At 38.1% G+C, this 25,167-nt stretch overlaps 1 pseudogene; it reads right to left on the bottom strand.

Annotated features, from left to right (window-relative positions):
* The window catches only part of LOC131915668 (methionine aminopeptidase 1-like), a 50,039-nt pseudogene that overhangs the window by 9,231 nt on the left and 15,641 nt on the right, over positions 1-25,167 (bottom strand).

Genomic DNA, 25,167 nt, shown 5'->3' with positions numbered 1-25,167 from the left:
CAGAGAAGGTTGGGGTAAAAGATGGATATATGGGTCAAATTGGGTCTAGAGGTTGAATATGAATTAGTTAAAATGAAGTGTCTACACATCTTTGTTCACACTTTGGAATTGTGAGGAGGGGAGAATCAGGGAGATTCATCTGGTTAAACCCTGGCGAAGGATATGCAGGATCTTGGGTAGATTTTTCAATTCTGATCATATTTTTCTATAGTATATATACATATTTTCACTTGAGTCTTACAGTTTTCTTTTCTTTATGTACTGATAATTTCTATTGCTATTTTCTTCCCTTATTCTGTCTTTGCACTGAACCAAGTTGAACTTTCTAACTGCATGTCCTCAGCACAGATTAATGATGAAGACTAGATTTACCCATTTTGAATTTAACTAAATTGTTAAATATATTGTTAATGAACATGTATCTATCATGTTCAGTAAGCATATCAAAAACTTCTAGAGATTAGAATCCCAGCTTATCAGGTCTATGTATCAATGTATTAATATAAAATTTGAGTATGGTAGATGACCCAGATTCTTGTTTAATTAAAATCTTGATAGGGAATATGTTTAGAAATATTAGCAATAAATATGTTAGGAACATTTTGATAAAGTTTTTGCTTAGCATATATTTAATTTCCTTTGGGCAAATATACAATAGAATTTTTGGTTAGTATAATAAATACAGATTTAATTTTGCAGAAACTACAAAACCTGTGTCTTTTTAGTTTATTCTTTTGTTTTAATTATTAGAACATTTTATTGCAAGTCTTGGCTGTTAAATTGACACATGGGCCATGTGGATTTGATAGTCACAATCTGCTTATTTTCCCATTTTAAAATGTTTTTATATGTTATTTGAGAATTGCAAGGAAAAGAAAAAAGAAAAGAAAGAAATTCAGACAGTGGTGGCACATGCCTTTAATCTCGGCACACGTGAGGCAGAGAAAGGCAGATCTCTTTGAGTTTGAATCCAGCATGGTCTACAGAGAGAGTTCCAGACAGCCAGAGCGACATGAAAAAACCCTGCCTCAAAAAATAATAAAAGAAAATAAAAAGAGCGTACTGTATACACTATGTATTTTTAAGCATTTTTTTATTCATTCTTTGGGAATTTTACATCATTTATCCCAATCCTGCTCACCTCCCAGTACCTCCATATCCACCCCTCACCCTGCAGCATCTCCCGCAAAGACTCCTCCCAAGTTAATTAAAAACAAAACAAAACAAAAAGCCACCTCTGTCCTCCTAGCCTCTCTAACACCTCTTCATTTGTTTTAGTGTCATTAGGAGCCATGGTGTGTCACACAGGCATAAAATACATTTTGACTGTATTCTTTCCTCTGCCTCAATGTTTCCCAGTCCCTCCATTCCTTCCCCACTAGCCCAACTTCACATTCTTTCTCTCTTAAAAACCATCCCCCCAACACACACACACACACACACACACACACACACACACACACACACACACACAAAACTAACAAAACAAAACTGCCTCCCACACTCACAAAAAAACTCATGGACTCTGATTTATGTTGAATATCTCATCCTGAGAATGGGGACTTTCTTGGAGTGTGACTGATATACCCAGTGTCACTGAAAAGTAATTTTCAGCCATTAATTGTACATTGTTTCTTATCTAGGTGTGGACCATTTCCGCTCTTCTGTGTTAGAATTTTGTCTGGCTTGAGCTTGTGTACGTCTTGTGCATGCTTTCACAGCATCTTTGAATTTATATATGGCTCTTGCATTTGGAAAGCATCATTTCCTTCAAGTTATCCACCACCTCTGGCTCTTTTTTGTTGTTGTTGTTGTTGTTTTTCTGAGACAGGGTTTCTCTGTGTAGCTTTGGTGCCTATCTTGGATCTCACTCTGTAGACCAGGCTGGCCTCGAACTCAGAGATCCACCTGGCTCTGCCTCCCGAGTGCTGGGATTAAAGGCGAGCGCCACCACCACCCGGCTCCTCTGGCTCTTATAATCTTTCTAGGTCCTGAGCTTTGAGAGAAGTGGTATGATAAAGACATCATCCCATTTAGGACCGAGCACTCCAAATTTCTCTGCAAATTGTCCCATTGTAGATCTCCATATTAATTACTATCTACTGACAGAAGTGACTTCTCTGGGGAGAGATGCACTGGTCTATGGGTATAGCAACATGTCATTAGAAGTTGTTTTATTTCTTTGTTCATTTAGCAGAATAATGGTGGTAGGTAGTCTCAAGTTCTTGGCCTCAACAACAGTGTCTGTTATGGGCCCCAATATGATCGAAATACATTGTGTGGCATAAATAAAATTTAAAAAGTGGTTGGTTACCCCCATAACACTTGTGCTACTCTTGCACCAGTGGACATACCTCATCAGTCAGATCATTATTGTAGCTTGCAGCATTTTGAGCTCAGTGAGACTGATGATTAAGTTTTTTTCCTGGTAGCATGCATAAAATTTTTCAGAACTATGAGTGCTAGCCACTAGGGATGAAGATTCTAGTTGAGTAATAGCTAGATTTCTCCGTGTTCTATGCCATAAATATGTATTGTCTTCTGCAACAGGGTTAAATTCCAATGAGAAATGTAAAAGAATATATGCTAAATGCTCTATACCCTCATACAATGTATATTTATTTTCTTATGCAATATTTTACAATCTTTTTTTATAGTTTATTTATTCATTTATTTTTAAATTAAATTTAAATTTCTTATGTGTGAAGTTGTTTTGTCCTCTTGTGTTTGTGAACCATGTGACTGGTGCCTGAGGAGGCCAGAAGAGGATGTTAGATCCCTTGGAACAGGAATTGCAGATGATTGGAGCCATTGTATGGATGCTGGGAATTAAACCAGACCCTTTGAAAGATCAGGCAGTGCTTTTAACCACTGAACCATCTCTCCAGCCTCCTATAGTTAGTCTTTGAAGAAATTCTTCAAAAATATACAATATATATTTGATTGAAAGAAAGAGTTCTATAATGGGAAATAGTATTTTTTTCCTGGTTATTGATGAAAGTATTTACAACCTGAATGTACCGATAAACTACTGTCTATCTGGTACAGGCATTGGTTAAAATTTAGAAAATTATGAGTGCTTTGGTACATGATGGTAATCCCAGAGCCCAGGAGGCTGAGGTAGGAGGGTAAAAAATGGGTTGGTAGAGTGAGATCCTTTCTTACAAAATATGACGGGTTGGGAGTTGGCTTAGTGGATAAAGCAGTTATACACATATACATGTTACACATGTACACCATACACATGTATGCATCTTCACACATGCACACACCCTATGCCTTGTCTTTTCATGTACTTTTTGAAAAGTAAGAATTAGATACCTACCAGGCATGCTGGTGCACACACACCTTTAATTCCAGCACTTGGAAGGCATAGGCAGGCGGATCACTGTGAGTTCCAAGACAGCCAGAGCTATGTAGAGAGACCCTGCCTCAAACCAAACCAAACCAAAACAAAAAAAAGAAAGAAAAAAAATGAAAAGAAAAAGAATTAGACACCTGTAAAACTCAGAGAAAATCTAAACTGATTTAAAATATGGTAACCACTTTAGCAGTAGCAGGGACAAATCTTCAATGAACACATGATTTAAGGAATATAAAAGCATAAAGGCATTGACACATAAATGAAAAGTTACTTTTGTCCTGAAGGTGATGGGCAATAAAGTAGAGGTAAAACCTTTTCCTGACAGACAGATTAAATGGTGGTATGAATGTATTAGTAATGAGCTGCAGAAGTAAGGAGACTTGAAGCAAAATTTCTACATTTCCTGTTCTGTGTTGCACCTGCATATGCATGCATATGTATTACTGTATATCTTACCACAACTGTAAGGAGGAGGTGTTCATTCCCTATATTGTTACAGAATTCCAAGTAGGATGAGCTATGGATGAGCTTCTTGCTTTTTGAACTTAAAAAACAAAACAAAACAAACTTCTTTGGTTATCATAGATCAACATCTGTTTGGGTAGATGGAGTGTAACCTTGATATGCTTTTCTGTGAGCCTGATCTTTTATTTCCCCAGGTGATTTGAATTAGATACTATAGTCTTCAATCACTCAGTCACAATTATTAGTCACAGGCTGTGTCACAGCCAGTCAGCCTCAAGGAATGACCAAGTTCAAGTTCATCTCATTAGTATCAACCTAGGACATGACTTTTGCTACTGTTCCCATAGTTATGCAAGACAACTAGAGGATTTTTAACTATTCAAATATTGAAAATCAGTCCATCTTCCTGTTTGTGTGAAAACATACATAAGATTGAATATATTCTTTGTCCACTTATTTATTACTGAAAAATAAGAGAATGGGTGTGATCTTTAAACAATACAAGTCTAAGAAATGGGAAATAAGGGTTTTCCTTGGACTCAAGATTTCACTCATTTCTCCCAAAGGCATTGGGACACAATGTGACGTTTTCCAATATTATCCTTCCTTAAATTTTCTATTTACAACAATCATATATTTGTTTTTATATATTGTGTCCTATTAAATAGCGCAGATATATCTGACATATTTTCACCTAAATATATTTTTCTACATTTTTCAACACATCAAAGACTAGCTTTTTCTCAGTGCTGCACTTCACTGCATTGTGGTTTTTGGTATGGTCCTACACATATTGATTTATCTACAAGATTACATTTGCTTAGTTTTAGCTTTCAACTACATTATTCTTAGCTGACAAGTGAAAATTGTATATGTTAATGGTGCACACAAGTGCTTATATACACATATTGTGCTATGATCTAATCAACCTAATTCATGTATCTATAGTCTCATATACTTATCTATAGATTTAAGAACAGTCACAATCTGGTCTCTTAGAAATTTTCTGATAAATGTACATACTTTATCAAGCTTATCTCATATACAAGAATCCTCAATTATTTCCAGTTAAAACTCATTTTTGCTATTAAAAATAGTATTGTGGTGATCACTTCCAGAAACGTAGGATTGTAATTACTAATCATTAGAGACACCCCTACTGTGGACTGCTATTTCTAAGCATCCAAATTTTCATAGCTATTGTCTTCCCATGATGTTGCACCAACTTAATCTCCTGCAATTAATGTTTCAAAGTGCCCAGTTTCCTATTACATGTTATCAAACTTTTAATATTTGTGGTCAATCTTTGCAAGCAACCTCTCTTCCTATTTCTATTCTTCAACTATTTTTAATTTTCTGTGTCTTAACATAGCATAAGATATGGAAGCTTGTAACATATTAGGGTTAGCCATAGATTGCAAACGTTGACTGTGTAGTCCCTTCTTGTAAGGAAGAAAGAGGTGCTTCTCTGAGCCTGCTTTCAATTTCCATGCTTCAATCCCTCTTTGCTTTAACTCTGCCCACATGCTGGTATGTGGCAGTGTTAATTGGGTATTCTGCTTTTGGAATCTCATGTAGAATGTTCATCCAACTCATTTACCACAAAATTAAAAAAAATGAAGAGAGTGAACACAGCCATTAGAGTTGTTGTGAATAATTTGAGTTAAATGTAAATGTAGAAAGAAAACAGGAAAACTACTATTAAGTACACCTTGCCCTCCACGATAGCGTGCAATACATTTTTACAAGGTTAATTATTCCCACCATCTATCTATCTATTTAAAAGCTGTGCAATTGAAATATGAATATGTCAGGTATTTAAATACTAACTTGCTTAAAATGTACTTTATTAAAATAGCATTATGCATATTTTAAAGTTAAAATTCTGTGCTCTGTAGATGTAGAGGTAAAAACTCCCATTTATTGTCCACTGAATGTGAGGAAAATTGGATTTGTCAGGAAGCTGATTGATATCTCGAAGTGTTTTGTTTTCAGTGACTGGCACTGCCGAGTTCCAACCATCTATCATCTAACAGGTAATTAGTCAGATTTCTCATCATGAGCCTTCAATCCTGCTGTTTTATTATTGAAATACCACAAACCAGTAGGCAATTTGAATGCAGATAAAGTTCTCTGTCATGGTCTTAAGGACAAAGACAACATTTTGCAATTTAGGAGTACTGAGTTTGAATAAAATTCACTGAAATGTAAGTTTGGGTCGTATATGAAAATAAATATGAAAGATTTAATTTGCTACCTCATTTTTTTCCTCACAGGGAAAAACTGAGAAACTGGATGTTGATAAAAGCAACCTAGTGTTCTAACATAAACTTATCTTATTATAACATTTTACAAGTAGAATGTTAAGTAGCAAATACAGACTGAAGGAAGAATAAAGCTAGACAAAATAAATGAACTTGGTGGCCTTGGATGGCTTTCACCCATTTTCTAAGGTGTTTCGAGATGGTGGTAAAAGTAATTTCCAATTTACCATAGCTAATAATATTAAAAACTCCACAGTTCACACAACTGCTTTCTAGTAAGTTCAGATATTAAAATAACCGAAACTTTATCAGTCATTGTATGTTCATTCTGGCACATTCTTCAGGCTTCTGAAGCTGAGCTCAGGCACTTTGGGATTCTCCCACAGTCCATCTAATGTTAAGCAAATGATTTCTCCAATAAGCATAGTAACTTCGGTCCATCCAGTATTACTTTCCTAGCTTAATTAAAAATCATTTATTATCTTTCATAAAAGTGGGTCTCAAAATAATTGACTTTTCCCAGTTACCCAGAGTAATTACCCACCAGTGAGGTATAGTATGTGCCATTCTTTAAACTATTTTTATATGTGAATGAATATATTCACGTGTTCTCTCAAATATAAGTTAAATAATAATATTACTTAATACTTTATATATAACACATATACTCTAAAATAAATTAGGTTGAACATTTATGTTTTTGTAAGACAGAATTTCATTCTGTAGCCAGGGTAGTCTGGAAATCAATATGTAATCCAGGATGGTCTGAAACTCATGGCAATATTGTTGTCATTGTCTCCCTAGTGCTGGGATGACAAGCTTGAGCCACAGCAATATCTATTTATTTTTAAGATTTCAGTCTTTTTGTGCTTAAAAATTTACTTATTTATTTACCAGTAATGGAGTTTAAAACTAGATCTTCAATGTATGCAAGGCAAAAGTTCTATCCTGGAATTATTTTTAACCGTTTGAAAATTTCATACATGTACATGGCTTGGCAAGTACTCTTCCACTGAGCTATGTCATAGCCTCTAGTATCTCACTTTGCAGTGCCTGGATTCCATGCTTTGCATAATAAGGACAGCATCAGAAAATGTTCTAACACTGAACTGTAACCAAAGCCTTAGTTTTTACTGTTAATTTAATTTTATTATTGTTTTTTGAGACAGGATCTCATTTTGTAGCTTTGGCTGGCCAGGAAACTCACTAAGTAGACCAGGTTGACCTCCAATTCCTAGAGACCTGCTTGCCTCTACATGCCAAGTGCTGGGATTAAAGGCATGCACCACCATACTGGGCCTCAGCCTTGGTTTAGACTTCCTGTTTGTATGAGGATTGGATGCTTATTTTACATGTACAGCATACAATGGGTATAACGGAGCATGTAATAATTATGTAGTATATAGATTATAGTGCAAATATTATAAAATTTGTTAGGTTGACTTAGAATTGACAGTATAATTTTATTGAAATATGTCAATAAACACAAAATATTTATATTTCTTTATATAGCACAGACTTTGGCTCAATCACTGATGTTTGCTAATTTCATATATAAGGAAATACCAAATTATTGTAAACCATGATTGATTATGGGATTCTAAAGAATTCTTTAGGTACTGTTATGTGGAGAACATTTACATTTAAGAGGGACTATTAGATAAGCAAGCTTGTTAAATAAGTGGGATAACCAGAAAGACAAACATGGTATGTACTCACTAATAAGTGGATACTAGATGTAAAGCAAAGGATAGTCAGGCTACAATCTACAACCTCAAAGAAGGAAGGTAACAAGGAGAATCCTAAGAGGGACACACGGATTTCCCTGAAAAGGGGAAATAGATGAGATTTCCTGGGTAAACTGGGGGCAGGGGTATGTGGAGTGGAGGGGATGAGGTGATGCGAACCTGAAGGATCGGGTTGGTTAAGTTGGGGATGGTATGGAGAGGGAGAGTAATGAAAGAGATATCTTAATAGAGGGGGCCATTTTGGGGTTAGGGAGAAACCTGGTGCCAGGGAAACTCCCAGGAATCCACAAGGATGATCCTAGCTAAGACTCCTAGCAGTAATGGAGATAGTGTCTGAACTGGCCTTCTCCTGTAATCAGATTGATGACTACCCTTATTGTCATCAGAGAGCCTTCATCCAGTAACTGATGGAAGCAGATGCAGAGATCCACAGCTGAGCACTGGGCAGAGCTCCTAGAGTTCAGTTTAAGGGGAGGAGGACGGATTTTACAAGCAAGGAGGGTCAAGATCATGACTGGGGAACCCACAGAGACAGCTGATCTGAGCTAGTGGGAGCTCATAGACTCTGGACGGACAGCTAGGGAGTCTGCATGGGACCAACCTAGTCCCTGTGCATGTGGGTGACATTTGTGTAGTTTGGTTTGTTTGTGGGTCCCCTAACAGTGGGATCAGGACATATCCCTGACTCATGAGATGGCTTTTGGGAACCCATTACCCACGCTGGGATGTCTTGCCCAGCCTTGATGCAGCAGGAGGTGCTTGGTCCTGCATCAACTTGATATGCCATGCTTTGCTGAGGCCTGCTCCTTTCTGAAGAAAGAAGTGGATGGGGGTGGGTGGGTAGACAGGATGTGGGGGGAGAGAATGGGAAGAGAGTAGGGTGGGGAACCTGTGGTTGGTATGTAAAATAAATGAAAAAATTAAAAAAAAAATAAGTGGGCTATCTTTTGAGCTGTTACTCAACATACAGTATAAGAAATTTTCCAGACTTGAATAAGATAATGACGTCTGTAATACCTTCTCAGCCTTCATCAGAGGAGCTCCTCTTTTGCAGTAGATGACGCTTAACACAGAGACACAAAAGGGGTCAGAGTGCATCGGACAAGTGACTGTGGAATGCTTGGTCCAAAACAGGTCATCTCTATCATCTTCCACAAGCTCCATGCCTAGGGAACATCATGGAAGAGGTGATGAAAAGAATGTAAGAGCTAGCGGTTAAGGAGGAGAACAACAAAACTGTTTCCTGGTCATGACATAGTTAATGAACTCACTGCAACTGTGGTTACATGCATGGGAGCTGCATAAAATTAGGCCCTTCACCACTTAATCAAGAAATAAGGAAGGACTCATAATACCCCGCCCCTCCTCAAAAAACGTATTGACAGTTAATGTTGGCTAGTGGAAAGGGTGGCACTTTCTTTAGTAGTGTAGCCGCTGATGAGTTGCCCATACTCCCATAAATAGTCTCCCAGTCACACACATGCAGGCAACTCTCTCTCTCTCTCTCTCTCTCTCTCTCTCTCTCTCTCTCTCTCTCTCTCTCCCTCTCTCTCTCTCTCTCACACACACACATACACACACACACACACACACACACATACACACACACACACACAGAGAGAGAGAGAGAGAGAGAGAGAGGAGAGAGATGTGCTATGAGAATGGAAGGGGGAGTCTTTGGAAGAAGGTTTTCAGCAGAAGGGGGGAATTTGACAGAATAATAATAGGGGCTGGAAAGGACTAAAATTCATTGTTACATGCATGCATAAGACTGTCAAAGAATAAGAAATAAAAAGGAAATGTCGCCGGGCGGTGGTGGCGGCGGCGGCGGCGGCGGCGGCGGCGGCGCACGCCTTTAATCCCAGCACTCGGGAGGCAGAGCCAGGCGGATCTCTGTGAGTTCAAGGCCAGCCTGGGCTACCAAGTGAGTTCCAGGAATGGCGCAAAGCTACACGGAGAAACCCTGTCTCGAAAAACAAAACAAAACAAAACAAAACAAAACAAAACAAAAAACAAAACAAAAAGGAAATGTCACATCTCTGTTGTCATACAAGATGAAAAGACACTAGTCCCTTGAAGATTTTATTTATAAGACAATTTTGCAAACTTTAGTAAGTAAAAGCTGAAACCTTAAGTCAGTTTCTAAGCTTTCCCTAACTCCCCATCCCCTCAACTGGTTTGAACCATAGTACCTAAAATTATTGAGATTTGCTTCTGGTCATAAGAGGATGGAAATTTTAGTTGTCTATACTGACCGCATGACTACACTGAGGTACAGCAACACTGAGTCAAGAATTACTTGTGAAAGGCGGTAAACTGAGTCAGGCATTACATCATTTACTCATTTAACTCCCTGGAAGTGAAATCTTACTGTCAGTCTCACTTTGTGGACCCGATACTGAGGTTGCAGGTAACCCCTCTTGCTTCAAAGCCCTGAAGCAAATGGAACTAAGATTTAAACACGGTGCTTTGACTTTGCCATTGGTCTTAAACACTCATTTCTCTTCTTGCTGGTACCAAGGCACTTTGGCTTTTAATTGTATTTCTTTGTTCACAGTCAGGGAAAGACCATGCCCATGTCAATTGGAATGTAGGGAGATTGGTGAGGAGCACACAGGAGCATCAGAATTTGTATATACTGATACTTCTCCTTGTAGATACTGCCTGCTGGTCTTACAGGCCAGCTTCAGACAGCACTGTTATTTCTTCTTCTTCTTTTTTTTTTTTTTTTTTTTTTTTTTTTTTTTTTTTTGGTTTTTTCGAGACAAGGTTTCTCTGTGTAGCTTTGCGCCTTTCCTGGAACTCACTTGGTAGCCCAGGCTGGCCTCGAACTCACAGAGATTTGCCTGGCTCTGCCTCCCGAGTGCTGGGATTAAAGGCGTGTGCCGCCACCGCCCGGCAGCACTGTTATTTCTTATCCCACATTGTTCGCAGCTGAAGCTCAGTGGTGCAACAACCCATAGAACATCACACAACTGTAAGTACCAGGATTGAATGGCTCACTTCAGGAAACATGAACTTATTTTTTTTTTTAGATAAACTCAATTACATTTTTGAAGTATTTAGAAGGCATTTGGTACATTGGAAAACAGCATATTTTGGATCCAGAAAGAACTATGTTAAAACCCCTAAAAACCCAAATCCCATCAGTTACTATGAGGACACCTGGAGTGTCTTGGCTACTTTTCACCGTGCTTCTCACCTCTAAACGTGAGGATAGATCAGAATACTTATCCTAGCAACCCCATGCCCCTGGCGTGTTCAGGCACTGGGCAGCATGCCTTCTTCCTGTAAGCCTCTGTTTCCACTCTTTTGAAAACTATGTGGACTTTTTGAGGCATAATATTTAAGTGATAGATGTATTCAGCATTCATTTGGCTTAAATGGGCTTTGTTGTAATCAGTGCATTCTTTTTTATTCTTAAGATGTTTATCAAATCAGTTTAATACACATGTGAATGATTAAGAAAATTAGTTGGCCAACACCAAAACTTTTAACAAACCTTCCTGTGAGGATAGTGTGTATTATTTAAGGCCCTAGTTATGCAAATTTGTGGTGATATATTGAATAGCCTAATAAACTTTCTTGAGGGTCAGAGGACAGAGCCAGCCACTAGATTAGAAACAGAGTCAGGCAGTGGCGGCACACACCTTAATCCTAGTGCTTGAGATCTCACACATTTGCTTGGGAAGCATACATACCCTTAATCCCAGGAAGTAATATGGCAGGGTAGAGAAAGGTATATAAGGCATGAGGAAACAGAAACTCTCTCTTTTTAGGCTGAGGATTTTGTAGAGGTAAGAACTAGTGGCTGGCTGATTTGCTTCTCTGTTTTTTCAGCTTTCACCCTGATATCTGGCTTTGGGTTTTTTTGTTTTGTTTTGTTTTGTTTTTGTTTTTTTGAAACAGGGTTTCTCTGTGTAGCTTTGCGCCTTTCCTGGTTCTCGCTCTGTAGACCAGGCTGGCCTCAAACTCACAGAGATCCACCTGGCTCTGCCTCCTGAGTGCTGGGATTAAAGGCGTGCCCCACCACCGCCCGGCTGAGTTTTTTTTTTGTTTTTTGTTTTTTGTTTTTGTTTTTTTTTAATTAAAAGACCATCTAAGATTTGAACAACAAAGTTTGTCATTGGATGCTTTTTCAAATATTTCTTAGTAATATATTCCTTAAAGTGTAATAAAGTTACATCATTTGAAGTGCTGAATAACAATTTAGGTTTCAGCATTCTACTTGAGATAGTGAACTACGGTCTCTGGGAGAGAGGTCCAGGACTCAATGCTATCCATGCAAATAAGTGATCATGTTGATGTGTTAATTTCTCTTGGCCTAATTTCTACCAAGACATAAGGATGTGTTAAGATTCTAGATTCTAGGGATTTATGGTATAATGTAAAATGGTAGTTATTCAAACATATAAATCACAAGTCAACATGATAAAGGCCAAAGCACAAGGAAAGGCACCAAAACTACACAGAGAAACCCTGTCTCAAAAAACCAAAACAAACAAACAAACAAAAAAGCCAAAGCAAAATATATAAAGAATGTTCTAGGAAACTTTAGCAGAGAAAATGACCATAGAAATCACAGTGAATTGATTACTTCTGGAGCATGACAATCGACTTCCTTCCTTCCTTCCTTCCTTCCTTCCTTCCTTCCTTCCTCCCTCTCTTTTTTCTTCTATACCTAATTTTTAAAGGTTATTTACTTATTCAATTATTATTATTTTATGTGCATTGGTGTTCTGCCTGCATGTATGTCTGTGTGAGGGTGTTGGATCCCCTGGGACTGGAGCTACAGACAATTGTGAGTTGCCATGTGGGTGCTGGGAATTGAACTTGGGTCCTCTGGAAGAGCAGCCAGTGCTCTTAACCACAGAGCCATCTCTCTGGGCCCCTTAAAAAAATTTAAGGCTGGGCAGCAGTGGCACATGCCTTTAATCCCAGCACTGGGGAGGCAGAGCCAGGTGGATCTCTGTGAGTTCAAGGCCAGCCTGGTCTATAGAGTGAGATCCAGGACAGGCACCAAAACTACATGGAGAAACCATGTCCAGAAAAACAAAAAAAATTAATTTGAGTAATAACCATACATAGTTATGAGGTGCAGTGTGATGATTTAATACGTGTAAACATTGTGCAGTGCTCAAACAGAGACCATTAATATTTTCATCTCCTTATTGTTTCTGTGTGTTTGGAGGCTTTGCATGCCTCTCTTATAGTTCTTTATAAAATGTATAGTAATTTTCTGTAAACTACAGCCACTCCACTTTGCTGTCACATATCAGGGTCTGCTCCTCCTGTCTGACTGTACTTTTGCTCACATTACTCTACCTTCTTTCACTTTCTTCCTTCCTGGCCCTTTCCAGCCATTAGATATCACTCTTCTGTTGAGTTGGAGTTTGAAAGATGGGTGGAATTTCACCAAGAAGAGAGTAGAAATTGATGACAGAGGATCTTCCAAGGGAAGGAAAAGATAAATTAAAAGGTTCATGTATGCAGTAGAGCAATCATGTGGCATTTGGGGAAAGAGCAAATGAAAAGTCCCTTTGGCTGTTGACTTTAGAATATCAAGGGACACATAGATCTCAAACCAACTAAGTAAAAATGATTACTTGGAAACAGGTCAGAGTGGGGTGACCTTAGAGGTAGGGCTTGTAGTTGGTTTTGATTTTGACTAATGTGGAGCAGAGGAATGACATGATATACTTTGTGCTTACTGGAGTTAGTCATGTTGATGCTCTGTGGAGATCAGATTAAATGGACCAAGGTAGTCAGTTATCACCCTGGAAAGTATTGTACTAAACCAGAGGAGGATGAGTGTAGCTGTGATGAGAGCTAATGTGAGAAGAGGTAACATGATGCATGCTGGACACTTGTATGAGAAAGATAGGACACCAGCATTCCTGGCAAATGGGACAAGAAGAGGCAGACAAAAGTAGGGAGGATTTTGAGCCTAATAAACACCAAGAGAAGAAGGAACATTGGAATCAGAGAAAAGGAAGGAGCATAGATCTTACATGATGGCTCTGAGCTCTCTATTTTCATTTCATTAGGGATGTAGAGTAGTCTCTTTTATACGTGGATGGACCTGGAGTTCATAGGAAAGGTCCAGCTCAGAGACACAAATTTGAGAACCATCAGTTTGTGAATAGCATTTAAAATCATGAGATGGAAGAGATCTCCCAGGATTCTACCCAATACCTAACAATTCTAGAAATTAGCAAAGTATTTTGTAATTAAGAGCAAAGGAGAAATTAATTTCTATAATACTCAGAAGTTAGTATGTGTGAGCATGTGTACACTCACAGACACACACATTTCATGTCAGGCGTCACACTGTTCTAAAAGATTTACATTTAAATCTTTACAGTATTCTAACAGTGGTAGTACCATTATGGCTCTTGCTTTTCTCGACAAAATCAAGACTGGGAGGTAAAGTTACTTGCCTGAGGTCATAGGTGTCAAGAGGAAGAGTGGGGGTGTGACTCTTCAGTGTCTCTTCTTAGTCACAGAGATAAGGTGAAAACTTTCAAAATGCTATTTTTATTCATAATGTAAATACAGCCACTTCATAACTGGGTATGCTGGCCAGCCCCTAGCACTCAGAAGGCTAAGGTGGAGGGTAGGGCTAAGTTTGAGAATAGCCTGGGCCATGTAGATAGAACTTGTCTGGAAGAAAGTCCTAAAAATCTATGATTTATAAACAACTGCTTTTGGTGCTGCACCAATGTCATCCTAGCCCTTGGAGGGGGTGGGGTCAGGGAAATCAGAAATTCAAGGTAATCATATGTATATACATATATATGGCCTACCCTGGGCTACATGAGATCCTGTCTTGAAAATAAACTATTATCATTTATTTCTATAAGCGAATAAGGAAACAATTGCAGAAAAATATTTGTATATATACATGACAAACAGGAATTCTAGAATTAGTTCAAGATTTTGGAAATCAAGACTCACTGAGTCTCCTTTAGATTTGATACATGAGTAGTGCTCCTTCCTACTTATTGCATCTTTCTTTATCCTGAGTGGATTCTTACTTGAGATGGCTTCTTGGACAAGAATTAGAAAAATAATGGTCGAAGATGCTGCTTTAGGTCAGAAGGTACTAATTCTATTAGGCCTCACTTTAACTTAGTTTTGCTACAAGGAAATTCTCTTAAAACAAAGATGGTCAGAGATAGACTTCAGCTTGTGTAAAGCATTGTGTTACTAGTTTCTGCCTGTTCACTAATTTATATTGGTGATATCTAAGCTATGAATCATTTTCAAAAAGAGGAAATTTTGTTTCACTTCAATATGCTGTAGTATACTAATAGTTTAAACATGTTTTGAAGGGAAATGCTAATTCAATCAAAGGACATTGCACCGCTTCAAAACCTTGCCCATGCAGATATCCTTGATTATTAATTCATTGACTCATAAATAAAATATAAGGTATATTAATTTTGACTTTGCATTCAGTTTCATCTTAAGGCCACATTCTGCCCTTTTGCATACCAGTTGGTATTCCCAGCAAAGGTGTTTCCATAACCACCACGGCAGCGACACACCTGCCAGACCTGAGCAGCATTGCCCATGAGAGCCCACAAGATACTGCTTTTCAAAAACACCATCAACATCCTAAGTGATAAGGATGGGAAGGGCACAGACAAGAAGAAATGTTAGGAACGTTCAGATAAATTTTCGGATGGCAGTATATAGAGTTGTGGGTCAACCAGTCATCCAGCCTCTACCACTGTGCAGACTTTGAAGAAAATCTCTTCTTATAAAAGTGTCTGTGAGATTTGATATCTTCTGCATAAGGCTATAAATACTGGATGTCATTTCTTAGTACTTATTATTATTATTGTTGTTGTTATACGATGTTATTTGATATGGATATTATGAATTATGCTACTGAAGATAAATGAGGTCAGATCTTTCCTGCTAAGGCATGTACTGCCTAAGCCTAGAGGAGAGAAGCCATAGATACAGCTGTAGGTCATGGATGTAGTAAAAATTAACCCAGAATTTTAATGAGATGGGAAACTTCACTTAGTAGTAGTGACCAGTTCTTTGGGTAGAAAGATCAGTTGAAAAAACTCATAAGGAAAATGACACTTGAGGATATCAGGGATATAAGTCTAGGGGTGACAGGCCAGAGCTATGTAGAAAACCTGCTTGTGATGCATGCATTGAGGATTGGTTAGGTTGTGGAATTAATGTGTGTGGTTGTTGTAATGATAGAGTCAAGGGAGGGTATAAGACTAAATTTAGTCAATGAAAGGGAGATATTTTGGATGTTTATTCCCTGAGACAGGGAGAACAGTTGGTAGTAAAATTTGAGAAAGGAAGAACGGAGGATGGAGAAGGAGCATTGAAGGTTATCTTTCGGGTTCTTAAGGTAGATGAGCAAGAGGGATTAAGACATTGGAAGAAGTGGTTATAGGTTCAGGTGTGTTTTTGTAGAGTTTGGGTTTTCATCAGAGTTTTCAAGTGTAAATGTCCTGTAGGAAGCTCAGAGATGGGCCCAGAGCTTAAAAGAAGCATCCATTTTGAAATTATTCACATTGGAAGTTATTAGCATGTCATCAATGTGATGGCTCTTGTCTCTCGCCTTTGTTTCCCAGAAAGTAGTTTTTTTTTTTTTTTTTTAAATTTAACTCAATAAGCTTCCTTTTTGTGGCACAGTTACTCAAGTTCATAAAAATGTATTCTTCATAAGCAAAAAAAGGAAGGTAATCGTACTTACATTATGGGTTTTGGGTGAAAGGATGATGAGCCATAGTGTATAAGGTGTAGTATTGAAGACTGCCAAGGCACCAGTCCTACTTGGTTGTTACTCTTGTGGTTATTGTTACTGCTCTTGTTTAATAGCCAAGATAGTTAAGACTTGGAGATTGTCCATTTAAACCATTACTTCAAGTTGCATGCACATATAAGGAGTGGGACATGAGCAAACCTCAGAGGGGAAGTCTTGAGTCTTTTTGAAGTGCTAAAAGAACATCATGCTCCGTACATGCTCAGCAAGCATTCTAACAGTGAGCTACACCTCAAATCCCTTGTTTGCTCGAGATAATGGCTTTACTATTATTCTCTGACATGCTTCCTTATGTCTACCTATTGTATACCATTATATCCTACAATCTAGAATAGTAATTACCCTTGGCATCAGTTATAGGATTTGGCCCTTTGAATCATTCATAATAAAATTGTTATCTTGCCTTGAATTGTCATTACTGTCTGTACTGGTTTCCTATTAGACTGTAAGCTTCTGGAAAATTATACTATTTATACTTCATAGTTTTACCCTTTCAGTACTAGCCAACTGTCTGACAGATAGAAGGTTCAGAATCATAGTTGTTGAATACTGAAAGGTTATATCTGAAGCCTCAGGGTGATAGTACATAATCTAAAGCTTTGTCCTAGGAGTAGTATTGTAGAGTATTTTCTGTAGGCGCTCTCTCTCTCTCTCTCTCTCTCTCTCTCTCTCTCTCTCTCTCTCTCTGTTTTTTTTTTTCAAGACAGGGTTTCTCTGTGCAGCCCTGGCTGTCCTGGAACTAGCTCTGTAGACCAGGCTGGGCTTAAACTAACAGCGATCTGCCTGCCTCTGCCTCCCAAGTGCTGGGATTAAAGGTGTGATAAGTCTCCTCATTAGACATTTTCTAAGTTTCCTTTAACTTTCCAAAGATACTATATTTTGGGTAATGGTGATTTACTCATAACATTCTTAACGCTTGGATAAACAAAGCTTTTTTGATGTTAATTAAATTTAAATGTGATAACCCAGTGAATTTATTTTTTTATTTTTCTTCAACTTGACCTTTGATTGTACTGTATAAATATATGCCTGTAGATAGAACATATGTTGTATACAGTATGAGATTTATATTGTATTCTACATATTTGGGGAGGTTTTTTTTCTTCTAAATCTCAATTTAGCTGTGAAGATGCATGATGGAATTACAGAAACCTATATTACTGATATTGTCTATTGCAAATGCCTTTTCATTTTGCTTTGTCTTGACTTAAAGTTCCAATTTTCCAAATTAAAACATGTTCTAGGATAAATGTCAAATGAGATTCATTAGACCACTATCTATATTTTTCTCTAGTTTCATCTTTAATGAGTCTCTTATAAATAAAAAAATAAATATTCAAAAAAAATTTAAATGTGAAATTCTTTTTCTTTATTCTCTGTCACATATAAAGAGATCTAAGTCCTAGACTGGCTTATATTCCTGAGTTGAGATGTACTGCTCCAGCAGAGGAAGGCCCTGCAGAGTTTGCTGGGAAGCAAGTGAGGAAATAGACGATTTCTTTGTAGGAATAACAGATGCTGCTTTGCAAACAGCAAGTGTATCAGTTTCTCTCCAAAAACTGTTTTCCAAGAAGAAGCAGAGATCAGTTCCTTCCTTCTCATGGACGAGACAGAATCGCTTGGTTGTCTGCCCAACTGTTTGGGAGCTTCCAAATGTTCACTGGTAGTGTTTGGGGAGTTTGCCTTTTAGCTTCTGTGCCTTTTACTAGTTGTGGTATTCAGATAACATGAAACACAAGAGGCAGGGTTTTGATTTTGAAGTAGTGACTGTAGAATCTTCAAACTATTTAGAGTAGTTGTTAAGTGACACTTTACTATTTGAAGTAATTGAAGCTGTCAAAGGCTGAAGTTGTCCCATCCACACGCAGTTCTCTCTCTGCAGTGTCAGAGACCAAGGGAACTAGGATTTTTTTTATTGGTTTTATTTTTAGCTTGTGTCAGTTGGTCATGCTGACTGAGGGCTGACACTAAAGCCAGCATATAATGAGATGTCATGAGTTGTTGCTTTTATGCATTCACCTTGGGACAGTCATTATACCAAGTGAACAGCTCACAGCTTCTCTTCCTGTGGCTCCTAGTGCCATCTCTGCTTCCTGTGGTTCCTTCAGTCATCTTTACCCCTCTCCCGCCAGCACCATCTCTAGCCAGGGATTTCTACCTCTATTGCTGGAAATTCCGGATCCTCGGGACTCCACTCATGTCTGAAGTGAAAGACTGCTTTCTCATTGAAGTGTTTCATGGAGAGTGCCAGGAAGCTGTGCACAAAGTTAATAGGAAAAGATGCCCGGCCTTATACACTGACATGCTTCTGCATTCACTTGCAGGCAACAGGTATAGCTCAGTGGAGCTGAGCATAACATTCAATGAATGCCGCTGTCCAGTGACTAAACAAGTTCATAGGCGAGATTTAAGAATGTTGCCCAGTTCCTGAAGTGACCATGCAACATGTGAAAGACCCATGCTCTTAGTGCGACCTTAAAGTGCTGTCTACTGTGATTCAAGTGAATTGATTTCTATTCTGCAGTTTGGACTTAGCAGGTTGTCAATAATCTATTTTTTAATGATGATTATTGTAATAATAAAACAAATATGAAAGTGCCAGTGGATGTCTCATAATCATCGTAGTAGAACTAGTAAAAATAAAATGTTTCTGTGAAAATAATGTTGCCATGAGAATTCCTGTTTCTGTCTTTTAGTGGATAAGATATAAACATATTTCATAAAAGGCTATGTATTCATTTTGTTGTTTGTATACTTCAAAGTAAAGTTGTTGTGCTATGGAGCATATGCATCTCAATTTTAGTTTATACTATGTTTTTCGTTTATCTTTCCACTATAAATATTTTTATTGCTATATGGACTTTAAAACTAAATAATTTTAATAGTTCTGTAATAGTTCATAAAATCATTTTTATGCAGTTTAGTCAATTAGTTTTCTGTTTTAGTATCAGGACTTTTTTTCCCCCCGAGACTAGGTTTCTCTGTGTAGCTTTGCGCCTTTCCTGGAACTCACTCTGTAGCCCAGGCTGGCCTTGAACTCACAGAGATCCACCTGCTTCTGCCTCCCGAGTGCTGGGATTAGAGGCATGTGCTACCACTGCTCGGCATTTCAGGACTTCTTAAAAAGAGTTTATAATTTAAAAAATTAATTTTGGAAGTAACCAATTTGATTTCATTCATGGAATGTTCAAATTACATTTTGGAAGAAACATTCTTAACATACATATGCACCTGCTTACCACTTTATTTGTGTGGCCTTGTGAGTGGTGCTGTGTTTGTGAAGAAATAAAAGTCTTAGGCTCTCAAAAAATCATACATGTATGGGCTCCCTCAGTCTCAAGGTCAGATACTCCTGTGCTTGTGATGGCTTTTCTTCAGCAGCATATTCAGAGATGGACCACCCACCACTAGACACAGGTTTACTCCCCCTACTTCCTTCTCTCCTTTTTTTGGGAGGTGGGTAGAGTCTTGCTATGCAGCCCAAGGATTCAGATTTTCATTTCTTCTACCTCAGCATCCAAGTGCTTGGATCGCACATGGGTCTGACTGCCCTGGTTCTTAATGGCACATGCCATTTGAGTTTGCTGAATTATTAATTACCATGCTACTTAATTAAATACTTATACTAATACCACTAAGATATAAATAGCCAATAAGCAAAATATCTTCCACAGTTTTATTAGACATTTTTGTAGGCGACTTTTTTTGAGGGGCAGGGGTGGAAAGGTCCATTTTCAGCAAGCATGACTTTATAAAATTCAAAACCACCCAATGATCCCAAACACCTACACCTATTCATTATTTTTCTCTGCAATTAGAACCTTCACTATTTATTTCTTTCAACAAACGAGGGGACTAAAATTCTACTATATTATTCAATTAAACCAAAGAAACACAGCAAGAGGCACTGAAGACAGGATTACTGTTCAGAGGCTTTCCTAGTTTCATGTACTGCTTATTAAGTCATGTTTCAATTAGGGCATCATTTCATATTCCCTGGTGCCTCATGCAAATGCAAAGTGCTTAAGTTAAGGAGATTAAGTTTTTAAGAACTCCAAATTGCTTTTGAACATAAATTCCAGGAAGCAGACTCACCTTCAGAATGAAAAAGGAGCTTGAAAGTCTAGGATTGTGCAATTGGCTGTTTATGCTTGGACTGACTGCATTTTGCCCTCCGTTTAAGCATATTTAGAAGTGGGGCAGCGATCCAAGCAATCTTCCTGCCTCAGCTTTCCAATGCTTAGCTCATTGTATGAGAAACCATGTTTGATAAAATGAGCTTAGAAGGTTTATCAGATTTAAGGGTCACATTTTCTTCTGCTATTTCAAGGTCTTTTTTTTTTTTTTTTGAGACAGGGTTTCACTTTACAAAGTGAAAGCCCTGGCTATCCTGGAACTCACTCTATAGACCCGGCTGGCCTCAAACTCATGTAGATCCACCTGCCTCTGCCTCCTAAGTACTGGGATTAAAGGTATGCGCCACCACTGCCCTCAAAAGTATTTTTACTACATTTATTATTTACGTGTATGTGTCTATATATCAATGTGGAGGGACAGTTTGTGGGAACCATTTCTCTTCTTTTACCATGTGGCTCTCAGCGATCAAGCAAAAACCTTTACTGGATGAGCCATTTGACTGACCCTTTCTGTATTATTATTACTATTATTGCCTTGGGTTTTTGGGACAAAATTTCATTATACAGCCACAGCTGTTCTCAAGCTCATGATCCTCCAGCTTCAGCCTACTGATTGTTAAGAGGTTGGCAGGTATGTTTATTTCCTCTTTTGTTTGTTGTGCTGTGTAGTGAAACTGTTGACAGCCACAGAACCTAAGTAAGTGTAACATTCACAACACATCTTAGAAGTAGTGCATCAAATAAACTCTTACCCAACTTATTGCTGATTACACGTTTATTTGTTTCAGAATTTCATGTTTTCAAAACCCACTGATGATTTTGCTGAAAATAATTACAAAAAGCACAGTATATTAAGACAAATAACAATACTTAAATGAACAGACATACATATTAAGCAGCTAATGGTTGACATGACAAGGTAAGCCGAAATAATAAAATGGATATAATAACATTTTAAAAATTATTGCATTAAGAAGTGCAAAGCAGGACATATGGTGGTAAAAAAGACTTTCTAATGCATCGAGATCAATGCATACACAGGCAATATACAATGTATCCTCATAAATATGAAATGAACACAGTCTGTTGGCACTTGATTTCATTATTTGTTTGGTGCAGTGGTGCAGTGGTGCAGTGGTGCCAGAATGTAGTCCCAGATCTTTGGGAGGCCGATGCAAGAGGATGGCTTGAGTCCAGAAATTTGTGGGTGGCCATCCTGAACAATATAATGAGACCCTGCTTCCAAAACCAAACTATCACACTCTGATGTTAAAAACAAACTCATACTGAAATTATTTTTTTCTTACTAATTGAATATGAGCAAGTACTCACACACAGTAGTTACTGCACGTTGAAAAATAAGCTAATTTTCAGATATTGGAGAGATGAGAGAAAGAGCGAGGGGGAGAGAGAGAGAGAGAGAGAGAGAGAGAGAGAGAGAGAGAGAGAGAAAGAGAGAGAGAGAATGAGAGCAAAAGAGCCCATTTATTATTTATTTAATTATTGCTGTTGTTTTGTTTTCTTGAGACAAGGTCTATCTACATAGCCTTGGGTGTCTTGGAACTTGCTTTGTAGACCAGGCTGGTCTGAAACACACAGAGATCTGACTCCCAAATGCTGGCATTAAAGGCATACACCACCACACCTTGAGAAGGATATTTTAAAAGAAGAAGAAGAAGAAGAAGAAGGAGAAGGAGAAGGAGAAGGAGAAGGAGAAGGAGAAGGAGAAGAAGAGGAGGAGGAAGAAGAAAACAATGGCAATAACTAAGGAGCTTTGTTGTTTTGTAAACTACTGAAATCTTTCTTACATTGAAAACAAATCATGTTTTCATTGAACGAGTTGCATATTTTTGCTAATACAATGATCTATATGAGCTTTCCTTTCTCCTGTGGGTAAAAATAGTTTATTAGCCGGGCGGTGGTGGCGCACGCCTTTAATCCCAGCACTTGGGAGGCAGAGCCAGGTGGATCTCTGTGAGTTCGAGGCCAGCCTGGTCTCCAAAGCGAGTTCCAGGAAAGGCGCAAAGCTACACAGAGAAACCCTGTCTCGAAAAACCAAAAAAAAAAAAAAAAAAAAAAAAAAAATAGTTTATTTATTTGTTTGTTTAATGCCAAATTCTTGATATTTGACTTAGGCATGCCTCAGACTCATGGTCGTCCTGTTTTAGCTCCCCCTGTACTGGGATTACAGGGGGACACTAACATGTTTAGCAGAAAAGAGTCAGTTTTTATTGAATTCTGCAAGTAGGTTGTACTAACTCAAATCCCTCAACAATAGCATCATAGATTGTTCTTGATGAAACTTACCTTGATTAAAACAGTTAATATTAGTATCTTGAAAGTCATGAGCTAGGGAGATGGCTCAGTGGATAAAGTATTTCGATAAAGAAATCTGAATAACTGAGTCCAGATCCTCAGCATCTAGGTGAAAGCTGAGCACAGACGCACACATCTGAAACCACAGTGCTTAGGGACTGGAGACAGGCAGATCCTGGAGCTTATATTACTGAATTAGTTGAGATATGGGTTCAATGAAACCTGACTCAAAAAGAATGGGGTACAGTAGAAGATATTCAATGTTGTCCTCTGTCCTCCATATGAACATGCACAAACTTGTGTGCACTTCACCTTCATCCCCCACCCTGCCCACACACACAAAAAGAAAAGAAATTCCATTGAGCTAGGCATGGTAGTCATCTTGGTTAGGGTTGCTATTGCTGAGATAAAATACCATGGCCCCCCCCCAAAAAAAAAACTCAAAGAGGAAAAGGTTTATTTTGCCTTATAACTTATAAGTTTATCGCCCAGAGAAGTCAGCGCAGGAGGTCAAGATAGGAACCAGGAGGCAGGACCTGACTTGGAAGCCAGAAAAGAATGTTGCCTATTGGCTTCTTCCTCATGGCTTGTTCATCCTGCTTTCTTAAACCATCCAGGACCACCTGTCTAGGGGTGGCAACACCATAATAGGTTGAGCCTTTCCACATCAATTACTAATTAAGTAATTCACTACATGCCAATCTGGTGGGGGCATTTTCTCAACTGAGGTTTTCTCTTCCAAAATGGCTAACCTGTGTCAAGTTGACATTAAAAACCATCCAGCACAATGGTGTACACATCTAAAGCCTCTATTTTGGATGCTGAGACAGGTAAACAGCAGATTCAAGGTCATTCTGATCTTCATAGTGAGTCTACGGCCCCTTAAACAAAGAAAATATTTATTTCCGAGTGAGAAGAGACTGAGAATCTAGAAAGGAGCTCACGAGAGAGGAAATAAGGGACTTTAAGGGAAAAGGGGGATGAGGGCAATAGAAGACACGTGACAATGAAAGAGGAAGATGGAACACAACAGACAGAAAGGGACAGTGGAGACAAGAGGCAGGGAGTTTGGGGAGAGAGGTGTGTGAGGGACTAACCGAACTAAGCATGTATGAAATTTCTGTAAAAAAAAAAAACCCTGTTACTTTGTAAGTTAATTAAAAATAACAACCCCAGCAGAACATTGAATGCAAGTGAGATTCACTCTTGCCAAATACCAATACTCTCAAAAGGGTTTATTGTATTTTTTTCTAAATAATCAAGAAAATACTCTACCAAAACCAAAAATGACATAATAGATTATATATATTCTATTAACAATGGATTATCTTGTTGAATGGGACTTTTAGAAACAGAATATTTGGTGTGATTTTTAGTATTTCACAACTCATAAATGAAGAAAGAATGGATATTGTATTTTATATCCATATATGCTATTAATTAATGAGCTATTTATAACATTACCAAGTTTATTCTAATTTTATAGAATTAGAAGAGATATTTGTTCAGGCCAGTTAAAAGGAGTGGAACCCACTGTGGCTGGTTTAGGCAGAACAGGACTTATTACAGGATGTAGAATTGTGGCTCTGACAAAGAGACAGTGGACGGAACTTTGAGGGTTGCCTGTAAGAGCCACATTAAAGCATGGGTGCTAAGGGAACTGCTGTTCCTGCCATGACCAGGAAACTATCTTATTAACTGGGACACTGCCTGAAAAGTACTATCTCTGTCTCCAAGCTGCCTCTCCCACAATGTCTACAGCCAAGAACACGCCTGGTGTCACTTCTTGGTCATTTTCTCCACATTCAAATTCTAGTCTTGCATGATGTGCAGCTCACGGCAGAACCTGAAATCTAGAAAGCTAATTATAAGGAAACTAGAGAAGTTTTTTGTTTATTTGTTTGTTTGTTTGTTTTATCTCAGGCTTTACAGTATATTAAAAGAGTGGACAAAACATTCCTCACGTTCATATGATATACCATAGAAAATAAAAAGAACACACAGGAATGCCAAGGTTAATTACGTACTCGAGCCTTAAATGATGATATATGCAGTTCATTAGTTTTATACATTT

Source organism: Peromyscus eremicus, chromosome 7 (genome assembly GCF_949786415.1).
Source record: "Peromyscus eremicus chromosome 7, PerEre_H2_v1, whole genome shotgun sequence".
NCBI classification, from domain to species: Eukaryota; Metazoa; Chordata; class Mammalia; order Rodentia; family Cricetidae; genus Peromyscus; species Peromyscus eremicus.
This window is presented reverse-complemented; position numbering and strand designations above follow the sequence as displayed.